We start from the raw sequence: 8,360 nt of genomic DNA on the forward strand, positions 1-8,360 counted from the left end.
CGTAAATCATTTGTATGAGCATTTACCAGATAAATTTAGTATTTGCAAAAGATTGTTAAGTAAAACATTGAGTTATTTAACCATAACTTGATCAACTTCAAATTATATTAATCTTTATATGAATACTTTTAAATAGCTTCAAATATTTTACTTACATACACAAATTTATCTGTGGTTTGGTAAAATATTTGTGTTTAATATTAATGCCATTAACTGAAGAAATATTAACACAAGAAAATTAAAAAACAAAACAAAAGCCAACATAAATCTATAACTTAAAACAAAGACATAAAGACATTTGATACTGTGGTATAAAATCAGTTGAAAATTTTTGTTCTGTTTGGCTTATGCAAACATTTACATTTACAATTACAATAAAACATTAAAAAAGCTACCTACAAAGCTATGTTTAGGCCTTGTTTATTTGTTTGTTTATCTTTATTAATAATCTCACCACCCATGTTCCTGTGGAGATGCTGTTTCTGAACAGTATGTTGAAACAGTGAGCAGGTTGAGGTCATTAAAATCTTTTAAAGCTGAAAAATTCACATGAATTCATGCTAATTAACAGGCGTGTAAAGTTACTTATGGCGGCGAGCGTTAGCAATCACAGTGTTTCGCATGACTTCATTTTTATGAAATGCAACAAATCTGCCACATTTATTAGAAAAACAAGGTTCTGGTGTGTAGGAAATGAGGCGAGGAGAAGGATGGAGAAGAACGTAACGGAGTGTTAGTGGGAAATTCTGAGCTGATGTTTGGTTTTCAGGTGTTCACTGGTGTGTAAATGACTGAATGTGTGAATTTGATCCAGATTTCAGGCTGAAAGGATTATTTTCAGTGTCTGCCTTGTTTGCATATCGGGCCTTGTGACCTTGTGACAGTGATATGCCCTAAATTTTCATATTTACACTTTTCCGCAGCAGGTACACAAAGAAAATATATTAAGTAAGCAAAACTTAAAGCTAAGTTGCTGTAGGCTGGTAACTCTGAACCGTCCTGGAGATATAATGTACACATTAATGCACTAAGAAGACACAAAAGAATTATATATCAGGGTCAGAGCCTGGAATAAGGGATGATTTATGGACAGGAAATTGCCTGTGCAATGCTCGGTGAGATGAGAGGCCCAGGTTGGAGTAGATCAGTCCGGGTCTGACGGCAGGAAAACAGCAAACACAGCGGCACGAGTTCACCGGGTCAGCGTTTATGACCTCAGCCTTAAATCCTCTGAAAAAATAACCCACTTAGGAGACGGCCGAAAGCTAATAAAGAGGCAACATGAAGAGCTTCAATCAGACTGTTTCTCTTAATGCTGATGGTGCACAAAAAATATAAAAACGCAAGATACAAATCATAATACGGATAAAAGGAATAAAAGTTCTATGCTAAGTCTTCTACGGTTACTAATGCTTCTAATGCTAATTCTAATGCTAATAAAAGCAAAAGAGCTTATATATTTAACACTTTGCTTCCATTTAATATGATACACATGATAATGATACGCACACAGTGAATAAAATACCTCCATTAAAAATGTGATTAAATGTAAAATGTAATGTAAGAATATCTAAGCCTGTGATCGACAACGGCAAAAATAACTTATATTTGTTTTTATATAGGTCAGCTAACATTTTTCAATATGTTCTTTTTATTCTATTTAAATATTTAAATAAAATTTTTTTTATAATAATAACCAGAACATACATAGTAAAGTAAAAAAGTCTCAAACTAGGGCAAAAGCGGCGGGGCTAAAGATAAACCTTACAAACCACTGTAAAATGTGATCACATGTGATGACATCATCACAACACTCACGTGTCAGCTAGCTAGCAAGTGGACGCCCATATTGGTTATACAGTAATTGCGCAATTTGATTTAGGAGAGCTAGAGAACTTAGCTAGCATGATAGTAGCTAAGTACTGTACGCTAGATAGTAAAATAACCTGTTTTTCAAGAACTAGTGATATACATTTTTTCATTTCGATAGCATAAAAATATAATAACGAGTATAACATAACATACAGTATCTTTGTTTACCTTTACAATATATTTACTTTATTTGCAAGATGTTTAATATAACATCACAATATAACATCATCGGAACCTAAATCTAACCAAACAGTCACAAAACTGATCATGTGATATCATCATAGTACTGTATATTAGGTACTAAGCTAACTAGTTAAAGCTAAAGTGCTCATAAAAGTAAAGATGATTAGAACAAATTTTATGGATGTAGTGTGTTAAAATAATCATAAAATGTTTTTTATTCTTAAAAAAAGAACAGTTTTTAGTACGGTGTGTGTGTGTGTGTGTGTGTGTGTGTGTGTGTGTTACTTCACATCATGCAGAACTGGAAGGTCAGCAGCCTGTCTTTGAATGGCGGTGCGCTCTAATCAGTGTGTTTAAAGCGAGCATATGCTATTTGCCCTTTTCTGACCCTCCCTTAAAGGACGTGTTGCCTCCCTCACCTCCTCCTCCGCTCTCCTGCGATCTGCTCCCTCGCTCCTGTTCAGAATTTGTTCTTTAATTTTCATCCCTGACCTCATAACTCCAGACATCTGCAGCAAGTTTGGGATGCTGAGACCTCGAGCGGGATGCGCACACACACACACACACACACACACATGACCTTGGCCGGCAGGGACACACATATATATATATATATATATATATATATATATATATATACACACAGACACATGGAGCTTGGATGTCTTCCTGAAGAGCACGTACGAGAATGAGTTAACGTCAGAGATAACTCGCTATCGATCATCTTCTTAAACTCTGTTCCTGTCTCTTAATTTGTCCATCTGTCTCACTCCATCTCTCTCCATCTTTCTCTCCTCTGAGCCAGCAAAGTACAGGCAACCGTTAAACGAAATAGGTTGGATCTTGTCCCGAATCTGAACTTGGCTTCAGGGTTGTAACTTGAACTTCAGCGCCCTGGACATTTCCAGTTAATAGTTTGTCAAAATTTGTCTGAACAGAACCTTCAACTTGTGCAGTGGAATTTTCCATGTCCTGGACAAACGCAAAATGAAACGTAAATGGAAAGTCTGCATTATTAAATGACATTTCGTCCTGGACCTAATAACTCAAAATGAAATTAATTTATTGTTTTCATTTATATATTTTTTCATTGTTTCTGTCCATGTATATTTCTTTCTAAAGCATATTATTCAGTAGATACATTAACGTTATTAAGAAGCACATACTGTAACAGGACTTTACAGAGTTGCTTTATTTCCAGTACAACTTTAACTGTTGGATCTAGATACAGTATGTACGCTACTACAGCGCTCATAAATTCTGGATTCTGATTGGCCGGCGGCTCTGACTGTAGCCCCAGTTTATAGATATGCACTTGGGTTTATATTAATACGTAAAATCATTGATATGGTGATGCTTTCTGTAAAGTGTGGAGAGTTCATTATTTACTCATTCATTTATGATTTATTGTTTATTTTTTTTGCATCTAGCATGGAAGGAGTCTCCAGTGTCAGTGCTTTGTCTGACATCAGCAAAAAGAAGTCTAAGCTTTTTTCATTTAAACACGACGATCTGTGTTGTATTTTTTTGTGTCTCATTGACCTCACTAGTTGACACTGTGGCCTCACACCTTCAGGGCTGAGGAATCCATTCCCTGCTTAGGTCTTTATGCATGTTGGCTGTGTGAGTTTGCATGTTCTCCCCGTGCTTGGTGCGTTTCCTCTGCAGACTCCGCATTCCTTCCAAAGTCCAAAGACATGCAGATTAGGCTAATTGGTGTTTCCAAATTTCCCACAGTGTGTGTGTGGGTGTGTTTGCTTTGCGATGGACTTGTCCCCCGTCCAGGGTGTACCCCGTCTCGTCTCCCAAGTCCACTGGGATAGACTCTGGGCCTGCTGTAAACGATAAGTGACATAAATAAACACATGTACAGAATTAAAAGAATAAAATAACTTTACCAATCTATCCATAATGAGTGATGAAGGTGATGGTGAGACAACATGAGGAAGAAACCAGCCTCAAAAGAAACCATTCTCATCTGAGTGATATCAGATAACACAATTACAAATAAACCCTTCTATAACCTTGATCTATGAACTGAAGTGTACAATTGTATAACAGAAAATGTATTTTAGTTAACATGAAGTCTATTTTGTTCACTGATGGAGACTTGGGTACAAAACTGTTTATTGCAATTTAAGTCCTAAAACTATCAGAGCGACTGCAGTGACAAGCCATTGTAGCAAAACCGTTTATCAAATGCAGTCCAAAGTGTCTTCGTGGTTTCAAAGTGGAACCGTCCTCGGAAGTCAGATGTATCCATATGGAGCCGTCCTCAGTACGAGTGTGTGGTCTCCATGTGATGAGAACTCCAAGCAGGAGTAAAGCAATGTGTGTGTGTGAGAGAGATAGAGAGAGAGTGAAAGAAGTGAGATAGTTCTCATAAGCTGAGCCAGATCACAAAAAAGTCAACATCTTGTAACTATTGATTTGTTTTTGTTTTTAATATAACAAAGCGCCCAATAGTACACTTTCCCCATTTGACACTAAACTAACTAAAACAATAGTCTCTGTTTAAAAGACATTAAAAGTTATAATTAGATATCTACAGGACATCTGGAAGAAGTCATTATGTTAGCTGGATAGCTTCCTAAATAGTAGGACCCTTTAATGGTTCCGTCAATGTGACAGAAGAACCCAAACGGTGCTTAGATGGAACCGGTTTTTGCTAAAACCCAACACAACTCTGGTCTGCTTTTTGGGAAAGGGCCTGACTATCCAAAAGTTCTGAGGTCACAATCCAGTCCACCCATCAGACACATCAGAGGGACTGTGTGGAACCGGTGAAACATCTGGAACCTCTGTGCATTTCACACTTTGTTGTGCGTTTCTGCCAAAAGCATGACGATACACCGGACTGACGTGTGTGTCTGGAGGCTCGAGTGTAGATTACATTCGTGGCCCGAGCGAGGACAGATCTGACAGGTGATGAAAGCTTAGAGGAATCAGGTACGTGCGAAGTTACCTTTTACACTCGCTATATGCCCATCCATCACACTTCCACATTGATCAAGAGCAAAATTTCAGAAAATAAATCAAAACAGTTTTCCCTGGAATGGTGTCGATATTCAAGTGCAGAAACCGCCGGAGTCTGCTAAACGCTTCTTTAGGTTCAGACTTAAATTTGAATAATTAATCAATATCTGAAATTTTGATTTGTGAACCGAACTGGGGACTGATTGGATATTTTGGATGGACAAAGCTGATCAAGCCCTCATCTGCCCCACTAACAGCTCACTTTAAGTTATTAACATTATACATTAAACCAAAATCATGATTCTTGAGGCAGGCATTGATTAACATTCATGAAGTTTGTTAATTGTGTCATATGTACACTATGTATTTATGAAAGTGAGTAAAAAATTATCCACACTCTGTCTGTAGATTTGATTTTAATTACTATTTAAAAAGACAAATACATAAATTTTTTACAGTACATAACCTCCTTGCTTTTTAATACACTTTTTTAAAATCTTTAAACAAATTAAAATTGTTTTAGTCTGAGCTGCGAGCCATGCATGCACCGCTGTCCTCACGTCTTCATCAGAAGTGAGTCTTCGCCCTCGTAGTGCTGCTTTCAGGGGACCAAACAGGTGAAAGTCTGATGGAGGGAGATCAGGACAAAACAAAGTTTTTGCAGATTGTCGACAGTGTAGGCAGAATTCATGCGAGATCACGACACCCTTGGTTATCAGTCCTCTTCATTCAATACGAAGTTTAGGCTTTAGCTCTTTAATAAGCGTCTTATTGTGATGGTAATAAACTTGAGATTAAATGCAGCATGACAGGACATCTTGGACAATGCTATTTTTCTGTGTAACTTTATGGCAACAGTTTGTTGAAGGCCCTTCTCTATTTCAGCATGACTCCGCCCCAGTGCACAAAACAAGGACTATAAAGACATAATTCGATGGGTTCAGTGTGGAAGAACTTGACCGGCCCGAACACAGAGCCCTGACCACATCGAGCACCTTTGGGATGAACTGGACCGGCGATTGCGAGCCAGGCCTTCTCGTCCAACATCAGTGCCTGACCTGATAAATGCTCTACAGCACAAATAGGCAGGAAACACTACATAATCTTGTGGATGGCCTTCCAAAAGAGTGGAAGCTGTTATAGCTGCAAAAGGAACGGGGGACCAACTCCATATTGAAGTGTATGTATTTGGATAGTGTCATTGCACGTTTGGCCAAATGCTGAAATAACCCTATCTTCAAACATCTCCACTGTACCTGTGTAGCTCTCATGTAACTTCTGAACAGCCTTGCTAATAAACTAAGTCAGTAGGTTTTTTTTTGGTCTGAATTTTTTCTTTTAAAAAAATCCTGGTTTTAAACATCATGACGTCTCTTTTTACATTTCATTCATTTCTGTTTCTTTGTGTAGAACTAAAATAAACACTTCTCCGCCTAATCCAAACACATGCTCATGGACTTTGCCCTTTTAGCACCGTTTGAACGCCAGCCATCGCATAAGGAAGAGAAAAACGCAAACGCTCACAAAAAACGCATTAGTTTAAGTGGAGGACAGGGTTAATAGCCGGTTTATTTAACTAAGCCCAAAATGTCCCATCGCTTTCCCTCGGCTGCGTAAATAAACCGCTGGGCAGATATGCGCTGATTATAATTGAATCGCATTCATGCTTTCACAGCGACACGGAGAGCGAGGGAATGTTTACAGAAGTAACATGAGAACTAGAGCTCGCTCTGGGAGAAACCCTGGGTGTTTATCAAAAAAAAAAAAAAGACATATACAGGATTATAACGGCGAATCATTCTGATGTCCAGCACTTTTCTAGAAGGACTGCTGTAGGACGAGATGTGGCTAATCCATGACATTATGGCGGCCCTGGAGAACGAAACTTTACTTTTCTTTCCACATTTCGCTGTTATTTAAGCTCGCACTAGCACTGGGGTCTGGAGTAAAAAGCATAAAAACACATCTGGTACCAATTGAAATTCAATGCTGGCGATCAAACAGTAAGGTTCGCTTAGGTAATCTTATTCGAACTGGATAGTGGGATTCGGGAAGGAGAAAAAGTAAAGGTTCGGTTATACGGCAGGCGTACGGATCACACTGCGGTAATTAACGCAGAGCGGATTTCAGATCCAGTCAGATGAAAAAGAAAAGCCGCTTTCTGGAAATCATTGGGATTTTTAGTGATGCTCTGATATAAATGCGGCCTGTCAGGCTCGGACCAGCGTGGCGGCTGTGTTCCATTTCCGTGTCGGGATTCATTATAAACAAAGGCCTGTGTGTGCCACAGCGGCGAACGAGCTCGGGAAGACGTGTGGAGCGCATCATAAATCGCCCGCTTCCCTTGAAGGCTTAAAAAGGAACAAAATGATGGCAATTGCATGTCGTTTCAATTCCAGACTCCTGTCAGTCACATGCTAGTTAGATTGCGCAATGCTAATAGGCCAATTTGGCCCTGCAATTATGCGCCGCTCGACTTTGTGTGTGCGTTCTGCCTGAATCACAGAGACAGAGTGTGTTTTTTATTCTAGTCTAAATTTAGAGCAGCGTCTTTTAGACCGTCCCTGATTGGGAATGCATGTAAGGCATGTCATTCACGATACAATGCGCACTTGTTTTCATGTTTGGTTTGCATTAAGGAACAAAGAGAGGTTGTGGATGCTCGTTTGAACGAAACCATAAGAAGAGATGAAGCTTCGCAGACGAGCAAACAATGTGCGTTCTCATACTGTTTTCCTCCAGCACTAACAATGCCTTCCTTGTTAGCGTCTCGCCTGACGATTCCACCCCTCACCACTAGAGGCCACCTCGCTGAACACGTGACGTCACTTGAACTTTCACCTGTTACTTTAGCATTACTCCCTTGTTAACTTCCTGTATCTGTTTATGAAGTCTTATCTTCTTACGCATGGCATTGCTGAGTCTGTTGTTTTATTAGGATGCTTAGGTAAATATAGGCTATAGGGTAAAAATATGCATTATGTTTGTTTATCTATGCATTATCACTCTTACACGATCTTACCCTAATAGCTGTGAATAAAGTATATGGTTTATTCAACTTGGAATGCTGAATTCTCCAACTATTCTAAACACATACCGTATAAGCAAACAATCTTGGCCATGCCTTATACATGTGCTGATGGTTTCCCAGCATCTTTTCTCAGCATCAAAACCGCTTGCTTTTCTCCTATAGACAGCCCTGTGATCTTCCTATCGATTTATCCTTTTTAACAACAAATTCAGGCTTTTTAATGCCCAGATGCGCTACTCTTGGTACTCTAAAGCAGGAGTAGATGAGTTTTTTTTTTTTGTTTTTCTCCCCTAATTTA

The sequence above is a fragment of the Clarias gariepinus genome, chromosome 11 (assembly GCF_024256425.1).
Source record: "Clarias gariepinus isolate MV-2021 ecotype Netherlands chromosome 11, CGAR_prim_01v2, whole genome shotgun sequence".
In the NCBI taxonomy this organism is placed as follows: domain Eukaryota; kingdom Metazoa; phylum Chordata; class Actinopteri; order Siluriformes; family Clariidae; genus Clarias; species Clarias gariepinus.